The sequence below is a fragment of the Phytophthora infestans genome, genomic scaffold, assembly GCF_000142945.1.
Source record: "Phytophthora infestans T30-4 supercont1.44 genomic scaffold, whole genome shotgun sequence".
Classification (NCBI taxonomy): Eukaryota; Oomycota; class Peronosporomycetes; order Peronosporales; family Peronosporaceae; genus Phytophthora; species Phytophthora infestans.
Genome location: NW_003303715.1, coordinates 1180606 through 1193880, shown reverse-complemented (window position 1 = coordinate 1193880; position 13275 = coordinate 1180606). Strand labels below are relative to the sequence as shown.

Below are 13275 nucleotides of genomic sequence, written 5' to 3'. Positions count from 1 at the left end.
ATGCGCGCACGATCGATAATTGTTTTAGTCAATTTATATTGCATGTAAAGCATGTATTTGTTTGGGAATCTGATATTAATATATTATAGCAAAGCCAAAACGTTAGTATCAACTGTCTAATATGTTTCTAAATAATAAATACCAGCCTTATATTTCCAAGCTATTGGCTAATATTTGGACGCAAGTAATTGGTTAAAACAAAATATTTTGCTAACATACGCACAGTTTGCAAAATGGTGGGCCTTACGTGCACGCAATGCGAGGCGAAGATTGACCCGCTTCTGCTGAACCCGCAGCGGTCTACGACGGATTCCCGAGCGCGCTGCGTCTGCTGCGGAAAGCTGCAGTACGGCTACGCATTCCGTACAATCAGCGGGCGGGACATCGTGCGGCGCTGTATTGCCTGCGAGAACGGCCCAAAAGCGGTTGAGTTTTGGGAGGAAAAGCTTTCGCCACCTGGTTCGGCCGAAGTGCGCCGCCAGGAAAGCCTGTCAAACGTCAAGAAGGCGATGAGTCCTGACTGGTACCCCAAGGAGAAAAAGAGGCGCAGCCGCCCTCGCAAGCTGACCGCCCGAAACGCCAAGTACATCGAGCAAAAGAAGCAGCAGAAGAGCAGGTAATTGGTAAATATACCCTTTTAGGCCCCCATTTTCCTACCTATCTTTGTATTTAGTATACTGACTGACGGTGCGGGGTTTGGGGCCGCACATACGGTAAGCTGACTATGGTGTTGACGCACCTACAGAGCGTAGATAATTAGACATGGAATCAACTGTGCACCGCTGCAAATTGGTGATTCCTATCCGTATACGCGTCACCGTAGATGGCATGTACACTCGCTCACGTGGGCACACGCAAAACTATGTTATCTGTACCATCAGCTCTTATAGCGGATATTTCACTAATTGGCGCTCACAAATTTAAACTACAGTATTGAGTGGGAGCTACGTGCGACGAATAAGCTGCTGTTGACATAGATACTACCACTGCGTGACAGTGCAGACCGTACAGATAGACGTGGCAAGTCGGTGTGTCTGAACGCAATATTGTACTTTAGTGTCCTGTCCATAATGGCCGAGATGAGAGCTTGGTTGAGTCGCGGATGACTATAAGGTGTACCCGCCTCGCGCGTATATATCGCGTTGGCTACTGCTAAGAGACGCGCGTTCAGCATACCTGTATCGCTGCGGAATGGCCTGTGCCCAGTTAGTGACGCGCTTGATTATACAGACTAAAATATCAATAGCGTAAGCACAGAAAGCTAGCACGACGATGCAAACGTCCCGATAAGAAAATAGGGACCCCACGCATAGGTTGGGTATCACGAGCGCGTGGAATACACTCATTAACGACCTTGCGATATATGCACAGACACATCAAATAGCACGCCTAGCTGATAAGTAGGCAGCGAAAGTACTCCATCTAATGTACATGAACTATTATTCAATTCAAGTCTAACCATCACTACGATTTGATACTCTGCCTACAGCCATATATCTTCGTATGTTGCAGCCGGTCGAAAGAATGTGCACGCAGTGGTGCTTCTTCGTCCGATCTGACCGAGGCCTTTTATCGTACATATCGGACCCAGTATAATGTCAGTTGGAAAGGATTTACGCCACTTTGTCAGTCAGTAGGTATGCCAGTAAGTCAGAAAGTACGTCAGCTATGGAAGTAAGATAAATGTATGCGGAAGATAGTGGAAATACCCTTCAGTAACATCACAAACAGCTCAGCATAATAATTTTAAAGCATAATATTGATGTTTATGGCGACCATCAGCAAATACTACCTGTCCTAAAAGATACTTCGCGCGAGCAGATGACCAAATAGATCGTCGCAATCGATAATATGTGTCGACTGCCTCACTGCGATGACGTGCAGATGGTAATATGTTTGAGTAGGCGTATTTACTCCAGCTAAACTGGGATTCCTCACCGATCTACGCATATTTCGTAGCTTCATTGATACTGACCCGTCTTCCGTACAGCATATATTAGCTTTGCAACCACGCGCGCCTCCGATTGGTGTCATTTTGGGAGCAATGCGCTCAAACGAGATTATAGACAAAACCTTCCCGGGTAAGACGGTTCTCTTCTTGCAGATCACGTTAAATCCTGGTCATGTCTACAATAACACGTGAGCACTAAGGATACTGTGTGCGGTGCTGTTTTGGAGCATAATATACGTAGATCACAGTATACATGTACTATATGTTGCTTCGCTTTGAGTAGAAATTCTAAGCCCACCGCAGCGCAGCGGAGGTGGTCGGCCCTCTCTACACCAACCAACCATGCCCTAGCGTCCGCGGAGCGGGCGCCCAGAGCGCTAGTTTCCCGCCACCTAAACTTGCAGCCTGTCCGTCCGTCCGTCTGTCAATCAGTCCGTCGCATTCCCCGTCTTGCTGCTTTTTCCTGCCTTTTCGCATGGCTACACTCGGCCTGTCTTATACAGTTTCCTCCTATCCTACCGACCGCGCCTACCTTTCTGACTCGACCTAACTATGCTAAAATTACAAATATATCCAAAAGCGTGACACAATTAACTCGCGCCCTGATTGGGCAATACCTGCCGACCTGCGACACTGACTGGATCTGTCGCACGATCAGACCGCCTCTCGCATTCGCGATTGGACGTAAGTTAAACATTTCTGCTGAGCACGAAACGCATCGATTGGCTGCAAACAGCCAGGCGAGCTGCGCAGGTGATTGGTTATTGACATTTAGCTACGCAAAACCTGACGTATGTACTGCAAATCGGGCACAGTAACCACTTTATTTTCTAAGAGCTCTGCACACTTCTCAAATAGAGATTTTTATTATTATTAATGTAGACTTCACAGACCAGTATTTTGTAAAAGCTCTGGGATGTTATTTTCCACACACTTTTCAAAGTAAAGACGATATTAATAGTATTATTAAAATAAGCTTCACAGGCCGCATTTGTAAGAGCTCGGCGATGCTATTTTCCACACACTCTCTAAAGTAGAGACGATAGTATTTTAATATTAAAGTAGACTTCACGACCAGCGCTTTTTGTAGCGACTTTGCGAATATATATCTTTTTTACGTACCTGGCACTCACCACTGCCACCGTGCAATGAAGGCGCGTGGCTGCACGGTCATTGCGCTATCTGCTCCCGTGCACCGCACCCGACGGATGCATGCGCGCACGATCGATAATTGTTTTAGTCAATTTATATTGCATGTAAAGCATGTATTTGTTTGGGAATCTGATATTAATATATTATAGCAAAGCCAAAACGTTAGTATCAACTGTCTAATATGTTTCTAAATAATAAATACCAGCCTTATATTTCCAAGCTATTGGCTAATATTTGGACGCAAGTAATTGGTTAAAACAAAATATTTTGCTAACATACGCACAGTTTGCAAAATGGTGGGCCCTACGTGCACGCAATGCGAGGCGAAGATTGACCCGCTTCTGCTGAACCCGCAGCGGTCTACGACGGACCCCCGAGCGCGCTGCGTCTGCTGCGGAAAGCTGCAGTACGGCTACGCATTCCGTACAATCAGCGGGCGGGACATCGTGCGGCGCTGTATTGCCTGCGAGAACGGCCCAAAAGCGGTTGAGTTTTGGGAGGAAAAGCTTTCGCCACCTGGTTCGGCCGAAGTGCGCCGCCAGGAAAGCCTGTCAAACGTCAAGAAGGCGATGAGTCCTGACTGGTACCCCAAGGAGAAAAAGAGGCGCAGCCGCCCTCGCAAGCTGACCGCCCGAAACGCCAAGTACATCGAGCAAAAGAAGCAGCAGAAGAGCAGGTAATTGGTAAATATATCCTTTTAGGCCCCCATTTTCCTACCTATCTTTGTATTTAGTATATTGGCTACAGTGCGAGCCTTGGAGCCGATTAGACGGAAAACTGTCTATGATGCTGCCAATTGTGTTGATGCACCTACAGAGCGTAGCGCGTTTCATGTAATAATTAGCGCATGGTATCTACTGCGTACCCTTGCAAGCTGGCCATCCCTATCTGCATACGCGTTACCGTAGATAAAAATACACTTGCTCACTTGGCACACGCAAACCCATGCTATCTGTCCCACCAACCCTCACAGTTTATATTTCACTAATGTGCGCTCACGAATGGAAGCTTCAGTATTGAGTGAGCACTATGCGCGATGAAATATGCTGCTGTCTACATGGACACAAGCACGTCTATGGTAGTGTTGACCATACAGGTGTCGTCGCAAGTCGATGTGCCTGTACGCAGTACTGTATTTTAGTTTCCTGTGTATAATGGTCGAGACGAGACTCCGGTTGAGTCGCGGATGACTATAAGGTGTACCCGCCGCGCGCATATTTCGCGTTGACTACTACCTACATACGCGCGGTCAGCTTGCCTATATCACCGCGGTTATGACCTACGTCCAGTAAGTGGCGCGCTTGATTATACAGACTAAAATATCAATAGCGTAAGCACAGAAAGCTAGCACCACGATGCAAAAGTACCGATAAGAAAGCAGGGACCCCATGCATAGGTTAAGTATCACGAGCGCGTGGCAAATACACTCATTAACGACCTCGCGCTATATGCACGGACACATCAAATAGCACGCCGAGCTGGTAAGTAGGCAGCGAAAGTACTCCGTCTAATGTACATGAACTATTATTCAATTCAAGTCTAACCATCACTACGATCTGATACTCTGCCTACAGCCATATATCTTCGTATGTTGCAGCCGGTCAAAAGAATGTGCACGCAGTGGTGCCTCTTCGTCCGATCTGGACGAGGCCTTTTGTCGTACATATCGGACCCAGTATAATGTCAGTCGGAAAGGATTTATGCCACTCTGTCAGTCAGTAGAAATACAAATAAGTCAGAAAGTACGTCAGCTATGCAAGTAAGATAAATGCATGCGGAAGATAGTGAAAATACCCTTCAGTAACATCACAAACAGCTCAGCAGAATAATTTCAAAGCATAATATTGATGTTTGTGGCGACCATCGGCAAAAACTACCTATCCTAAAAGATACTTCGCGCGAGGAGCTGATTAACATTGCTCTATTAGACCGTCGCAATCGATGATATGTGTCGACTGCCTCACGGCGATGACGTGCAGATGGGTAATATGTTTGAGTAGGCGTATTTTCTCCAGCTACACTGGGATTCCTCACCGATCTACGCATATTTCGTAGCATCATTGATACTGACCCGTCTTCCGTACAGCATATATTAGCTTTGCAACCACGCGCGCCTCCGATTGGTGTCATTTTGGGAGCAATGCGCTCAAACGAGATTATAGACAAAGCCTTCCCGGGTAAGATGGTGCTCTTCTTGCAGATCACGTTAAATCCTGGTCATGTCTACCATAACATGTGAACACTAAGGTTATTGTATGCGGAGTTGTTTTGGAACGTAACATAAGTATAGCACAGTATGCACTTATTACATGTAGCTTTGCGCTGAGTAGAAACTCTAACCCCACTGCAGTGCAGCGGAGGTGGTCAACCCTCTCTACACCAACCAACCATGCCCTAGCGCCCGCGGAGCGGGCGCCCAGAGCGCTAGTATTTCCCGCCACCTAAACTTGCAGCCTGTCCGTCCGTCTGTCAATAAGTCCGTCCGGTTCCTTTCTTGCTGCTTTTTCCTGCCTTTTCGCATGGCTACACCCGGCCTGTCTAATATATTTTCGTCCCATCTTACCGACCGCGCCTACTTTTCTGACTCGACTTAACTATGCCAAAATTACAAATATATCCAAAAGCGTGACGCAATTAACTCGCGCCCTGATTGGGCAATACCTGCCGACCTGTGCCACTGACTGGATCTGTCGCACGATCAGACCGCCTCTCGCCCTCGCGATTGGACGTAAGGTAAACATTTCTGCCGAGCACGAAACACATCGATTGGTTGCAAACAGCCAGCAGATACTTGATTATTGCATTCAGCAGCGCAAAGCCTGTCGTATGTACTGCAAATCGGGCACAGTAACCACTTTATTTTCTAAGAGCTCTGCACACTTCTCAAATAGAGATATTTATTGTTATCAATGTAGACTTCACAGACCAGTATTTTGTAAGAGCTCTGGGATGTTATTTTCCACACATTTTCTAAAGTAGAGACGATATTATTTTTTCATGTTAAAGTAGGCTTCACGACCAGCGCTTTTTGTAGGGACTTTGTGATATATATCTTTTTTACTTCACCTGGCACTCACCACTGTCACCGTGCAATGAAGGCGCGCGGCTGCACGGTCATTGCGGTATCTGCTCCCGTGCACCGTACCCGACGAATGCATGCGGGCACGATAGATAATTGTTTTAGTCAATTTATATTGCATGTAAAGTATGTATTTGTTTGGAAATCTGCTAATAATATATTAAAGCTAAGCCAAAAAGTAATATTTAAAACATTTTAATATGTTGCTTAATAATAAATACCAGCCTTACATTACCGTGCTATTGGCTAATGTTTGGACGCAAGTAATTGGTTAAAATAATATATGTTGCTTACTTACTCACAGTTTGCAAAATGGTGGGCCCTGTGTGCAAGCAATGCGAGGCGAAGATTGACCCGCTTCTGCTGAGCCCGCAGCGGTCTACGACGGATTCCTGGGTGCGCTGTGTCTGTTGCGGGAAGCTGCAGTACGGTTATGTGCTCCGTACGATCCGTACAATCAGCGGGCGGGACATCGTGCGGCGCTGTATTGCCTGCGAGAACGGCCCAAAAGCGGTTGAGTTTTGGGAGGAAAAGCCCCCACCACCTGATTCGGCCGAAGTGCGCCGCCAGGAAAGCCTGGCGAACGTCAAGAAGGCGATGGGTCCTGACTGGTACCCCAAGAAGAAAAAGAGGCGCAGCCGCCCTTGCAAGCTGACCGCCCGAAACGCCAAGTACATCAAGCAGCAGAAGAGAAAGTACTTAATAAATATACCCTTTTAGGCCCTTAGCCCCGCTTATCTTTGTAATTTGTATACCGGCGGGCAGCGCAAGGCTTGGGACAGCGCATACAGTAATCTGACTGTGGCGCTACCAAGCGTGTTGACGCACCTAAAGAACGTAGCGCGTTTCATATGATAGTTAGCACATGGTATCTACTGCGGAGCAGCCGCAAGCTGGCCGTTCCTATCCGCATACACGTCACGTAGACGACAAGTACACTCACTCATTACTACCTACAGATGCGCGGTCAGCTTGCCTGTATCACCACGGCTGTGACCTATGCCCGTGTTAGTGACGCGCATGGCCATACAGATTGATCCATCAGAAGCGTAGGCACAGTAAGCTAGCAACACGATGCAAAAGTACCGAGAACATCAGTGACCCAATGCATGGGTGTTGGTTATCAAGGCCACGTGACACACACCCATTGGAGACATTGCCGGATATGCACGGACACATCAAATTGCTCGCCGAGCGATAAGTTGGCAGCGAAGGTACGTCACCTAATGTACATGAGCTACTATTCGACTCACGTCTAAAACTCACTACGATCTGATAATCTACCTACAGTTATGTGGCTTCGTATGTTCGTCATACATATCGGAGCCAGTAAATGTCACTCGAAAGGATCTATGTCACTCTGTCAGGCAGTAGCTATGCAAATAAGTCAGTAAGTGCGTCAACTATGCGAGTAAGATCAATGCATGCGGAAGATAGTGGAAAACCCTTCAGTAATATCATAACCAGCTCAGCGGAACAATTTCAAGCCATACTATTGGTGTTTGTGGCGACCATCGGCAAAAACTACCTGTCCTTAAGATACTTCGCGCGAGGAGCTGACCAAATCTTGCTCGAATAGACCGTCACAATCAATGATATGTTGTCGACTGTCTCACGGCGATGACGTGACAGATGGTATATGTTTGAGTAGGCGTATTTACGCCAGCTAAACTGGGATTCCTCACCGATCTATGCCAATTTTGGATCATCACTGATACTGACATGTCTTCTGAACAGCATTTGTTAGCTTTGCAGTCACGCACGCCTCCGATTCGTGTCGTTTTGTGACCTATGCGCTCAAATGAGATTATAGACAAAACCTTCCTGGGTAAGATGGTGTTCATCTTGCAGATCACGTTAAACCTTGGTTATGTCACCCATTATATGTGAGCACTAAGGATATTGTGTGCAGCGTTGTTTTGGAACGTAACATAAGTAGATCACAGTATACATTTATTTTATGTAGTTTCGCTCTAGGTATAAACTCTAAGCCCACCGCAGCGCAGCGAAGGTGGTCAACCCATACTACACCAACCAATCATGCCCTAGCGTCCGCGGAGCGGGCGCCCAGAGCGCTAGTTGCCGACATGGTTTATCTTACCTCTGTGTGTTGTCTGTCCGTAAGTCCGTCCGAGGGGAGGGCTAATAAAACTCACGCTCATGCGGGCGTTCTACTGGCTGCCGAGCGCAGCGAAGGCGGCGTCGATTGGCTAAAATCGAATTATGTGGTGTACACACTGTATGTGGTCAACACTTCGTACTTAAAATGCACCGCTCAAATTTCATTTTGCTTTCATTATCAGCTGCGGTATGCAAGGCCACGCGAAGGGCGCTGCCTGTGCACGCGTTAATTAGCATTAATAGGAGGCGCCGACGTGCACACACATACAATATCGTCGTAGGAGCATGTTGAAATTTTTGGAGGCCTGGTGACTTATATTTAGGCCTCAATCGCAACTTTAGTAGCTATTTAATATAGAATGATATTTTAGGCTTCATAGTACTTTTACAGAAATTAAACTTACAATGCTGTTTTGAGTAGTACTATTATCAAGACAACTCCTATTTTTCCTTGAAGCTATTTGTAGTAGTAGTAGTACACATTATTAAAATATCAGCGTTTTATAATAAATAACAATTGTATTACTATTAATAATAATGTGAAAAAATAAAAAATGACTATTGTGGGTTACACCCCTGCACTACACACTGCCTCCGGGGAAAAGTATCATCTTCCTCTGTATTTTTGCACGTAGTGTGCGACCTTAACATATTGTGTGAACTTTCCAGCAATATATGCTATGTACATCAAACAAAATCGGACCAGCGTTTGTGATTCAGCTGGCGCGGAGGCACATGACTCAGCAAGAACACGAAACACGAAAGAACACCGACCCACACTATGTAGACGATGGGATAGAAGAGCAACACGAAGCACGGAAGGTCATGGACGATGATAGAAGACTTAGCCGATACAAACCACAAAGTTGTATGCGTAGCGCGAAAGACGATAGGGCACATATCCATGAAAAGGACAGAAGGACAAGAATATGACGGGAGCGTACGGGCACGGAAAGGAACTTAAATACATAGACACCCCAGCATGCTGAAATGCACGGCTAAGGAAGAGCACGCTACTTCGAAGGCACTGTAGAGCACGTAACGGTAAGAGTGCATGGACAGTAATTCTCCCGTAGCACCACGGTAGAGCACGGAGCACAGTCGACCGACCAAACATGAAGCCGCGGAAGACCATTAACGGGAGGTTGTCGAGTATTGAAACACGATACCAGGGTAGAGCCGGAGCTCACTGGGGAGCGCGATACTACTGTAGATAACGAAAGCTTGGACGACAGACCAACCGCGACACCAAGAGATAGCACGATAGCATGGACGATGGGACAGCCACTAAAACATGGGAGAACAAGCAGCCACGGGAAATCACCGAGCCACTGAGCACGATAGCACTGTAGAACCTGAGATCGCCGGGCCACTGAGGACGATACTTCATTAAAACACGTTTACCCGAACGGCCGACCAGCCACAAAATCGCGGGGAAACGCTTCTGGAGACCAAGATTGTACACCTCGGAACACGGAACCATCGTAGAACGCGATAACATTGGCAAAACATATATACTATGCAGCCACGATAGTATATACAGCATAACCACATTGTGATTGCACGATAGCGTGCATATAACCGTGGTAGAATAGAGCCCCCACAGGGGGGGCCGCCGCCACTCATGTGGCCATATAAAGCTCGGAAAGAAACCCCCATTGGGGAGGGGTCCCAGTAAATGTATCGCCTTTTGGTGCCATGATTGATTATGGCCACCAATCCCTGTTGTATTCCCCCGTTAATCCCTTGAGAACCGCGGAATTTCTAGCAGTCCACGAAAGAAGGTTCGTACTTACGGGAGCTCCTGAGACCAAAGGAGTTAGCACACATACTCTTAAGCACTGTGAGAAGTATGAGTCCCCAAATCCAGGACAATCACTAAAGCAGAGTGGGCCACGGGTGAGCAGGGATCCACGAAAGCCAGGAAGATCACCGGAAGAGCGCCGGTCACTGTAGAACATGACATCCAACCTGTAGTACGGGGTAACGGAAGCGTACCAAACAACGATATTATACGGGTCCATATGAGACTACGGAATGGTAAGGGGTTAAGTACACGCCCACGGCGTACTGGGGTGAGCGACGCTTACAACGCACGCGACACCAAGAAGCACTTCCATTTGCGGCCACCTTATCTCCAACAAACCATGCCACTCCGCCGCGTAGCGGCGGCGAACGGCTAGTCTTACCCCCCCTAGTGGAGTGTGTTGTCTGGCCGTCCGTCAGTCCGTCCGTAACGGGCTAGGGTTAATAATTCTCACGCTAATACGCGCGTTCTACTGGCTGCCGAGCGCAGCGAAGGCGGCGTCGATTGGCTAGAATCGAATTATGTGGTGTACACACTGTATGTGGTCAACACATCGTACTTAAAATGTACCGCTCAAATTTCATTTTGCTTTCATTTTCAGCTGCGGTATGCAAGGCCACGCGAAGGGCGCTGCCTGTGTACGCGTTAGTTAGCTGAATTAAAAGGCGCCGATGAGCACACACGTTCTCTATCGTCGTAGGTAATGTTGATAAAATTTGTAGGCTTCGCTGACTCATACTTCGGCCTCAATCAAAACATTAGTACTTATTGGTTTAAATATGATTTGATTTGCTTCGTAGTAGGTTTGTAATAATTTAACTTACAGTACTGTTTTGCGTAGTACTATTCTTAAGACATTTCATATTTTTGCTTGCAGTTATTTGTAGTAGTAGTCCACATAATTATTATGTTAACGTTTATAATAAATCACACTTCGACTACTACTATTAATAATTGATACTTTAGGATGTGAAAACTTTAAAATATGACTATTATGACTTCCCACCCGACACCCCCCTGCACCCCACACTGCCCCCGGGAAAAGTATCATCTTCCTCTGTATTTGCACACGACCTTAAGATATTGTGTGATCTTTCCAACAATATATGTTGTGTACATCAAACAAAATCGGAACAGCGTTTGTGATCAAGTTTGCGCGGAGGCACGCGACTCAGCAAGAACACGAAAAACGATGGGATAGAAGAGCAATACGAAGCACGGAACGTCATGGACGATGATAGAAGATTTAGCCGATGCAAACCACGAAGTGTTTTACGTAGCGTGAAAGATGAAAGTGCACGCAGCCATGGAAAGAACAGAAGAACGAGAATATGACGGGAGCGTACGGGCCACGGAAGGGAACTAAATACATAGACACCCCAGCATGCTGAAATACACGGCTACGGAAGAGCACGCAACTTCGAAGCCACTGTAGAGCACGTAGCGGTAAGAGTGCACGGACAGTAATTCTCCCGTAGCACCACGGTACAACACGGAGCACAGGCGACCGACCAAACGTGAAAACGCGATGTACCATAAACGGAAGATCATCCGAGCATTGGAGCCCGATATTAGGGTAGAATCGGAGCTCACCGAGTCCGCCAGCACGACACTACGGTAGCTAACGATCTCACAGACGACAGACCAACCGCAACATCGCAAGCTAGCACGATAGCATGGACTGTGCCACTAAGCCATAGTGGAGCACAGCCACAGGAGCTATAGACGGGAGATCTTTGAGCCACGGAGCACGATACCAGCGTAGAAGCTCAGCTCCCCGAGCCACGGAGGACAGTAGCACATTAAAACTCGATTGCACGGACGGCAGACCAGCCACGAAAATCACGGGGGTGCTTGGGGTGACCACGATTGCACACCGTGGAGCACGAAGCCCATGTAGAGCACGATAACACGGGCAACGCAGATGCACTACGCGAGCACAATACCATAAATACCATTACCACACCGCGATTGCTCCATAGCGTCGTAACGCGGTCGATGGAATCTTACCAGGAGAGCGCAAGTAATTGGACCGAAGATACGTGTCCCTAAAGGTTTATTTTGATTATTTAAAATAATTATACAATTTTTATCAAATTTAATTAAATTACCTATAGTACTTTTTTTTTGATATGTTGTGTGAATAATTAAAGCTTTAAATAAATCTCCTTTAATTATTTTAATTTTTTTTTTTTGATTTAAACGTAATTTTTTTGCAGAAATTAAAATTGTATCACCAATTTTTCCTACTTTTTTTTTATAAATTTTTAAACATTGTCCTATTTTAATACCGCTATTATCGTTTACTTTTAATTTAGTTTGAATTTGAATCATAAATTTTATTAATGAAATGATGAGAGCAGGACTTGAACCTACATCTTCAGATTATGAGCCTGATAAGTTACCTATTACTCTATCTCATCTTATTACCCATTTTCGGAAGAAAAGGATTTGAACCTTTGATCTTCTGTTCCCAAAACAGATGCATTAGCCAGACTATGCTACCTTCCGTTTTAAAATAATAATAATAATGGTATTTTTATTTAAGAAATAATAATGATGGTAGGATTTGAACCTACAACATTAGGATTATGATTCCCACGCTCTACCATTAAACTACATCATCTTATTAATTATTAAGAAAATAAGTCGAAGTGGGATTTGAACCCACGAGTTAATAAATTAACTGATAGTTTAGCAAACTACTGCCGTAAACCTGACTTGGCTATTCGACCTAAAATATAAAACTTCTTTGATAGGATTTGAACCTACAACCGAATGGTTAACAGCCATTTGCTCTACCATTGAGCTACAAAGAAATAATTATATTTTAATTTTTAAAACGTTTAGTATTTTTAAGCTTAATATTTTACAATACTTATACTTAAAACCTATCAATGTAATCGTCTTTTACAGTTTTTATATGAAAAAATTTTTAAGAATGGTTTCTTACTTAGATGCTTTCAGTAATTATCCAAAATAAATTTAGCTACTCGGCGATGCTTTTTCAACAACCGATACACCAGAGATTTACCCTTCTCGGTCCTCTCGTACTAGAGTTAGATTCTTTCATTTTTCAAAACATCTATAGAAGATAGGAACCAAACTGTCTCACGACGGTCTAAACCCAACTCACGTACCACTTTAATCGGCGAACAGCCGAAC

At 45.6% G+C, this 13275-nt stretch overlaps 5 non-coding genes across 5 annotated transcripts; all 5 read right to left on the bottom strand.

Annotated features, from left to right (window-relative positions):
• Nucleotides 1-12461: 12461 nt before the first annotated feature.
• PITG_28908 lies at nt 12462-12533 on the bottom strand. Its single transcript has one exon. It is a non-coding gene; the product is annotated as a tRNA-Met (tRNA).
• Nucleotides 12534-12546: 13 nt separating this feature from the next.
• Nucleotides 12547-12621, bottom strand: PITG_28907. The gene has a single exon. It is a non-coding gene; the product is annotated as a tRNA-Pro (tRNA).
• Nucleotides 12622-12664: 43 nt separating this feature from the next.
• PITG_28906 lies at nt 12665-12736 on the bottom strand. Its single transcript has one exon. It is a non-coding gene; the product is annotated as a tRNA-Met (tRNA).
• Nucleotides 12737-12756: 20 nt separating this feature from the next.
• PITG_28905 lies at nt 12757-12845 on the bottom strand. The gene has a single exon. It is a non-coding gene; the product is annotated as a tRNA-Ser (tRNA).
• A 12-nt stretch (nt 12846-12857) lies between these two features.
• Nucleotides 12858-12929, bottom strand: PITG_28904. The gene has a single exon. It is a non-coding gene; the product is annotated as a tRNA-Asn (tRNA).
• Between the last annotated feature and the right edge of the window lie 346 nt (nt 12930-13275).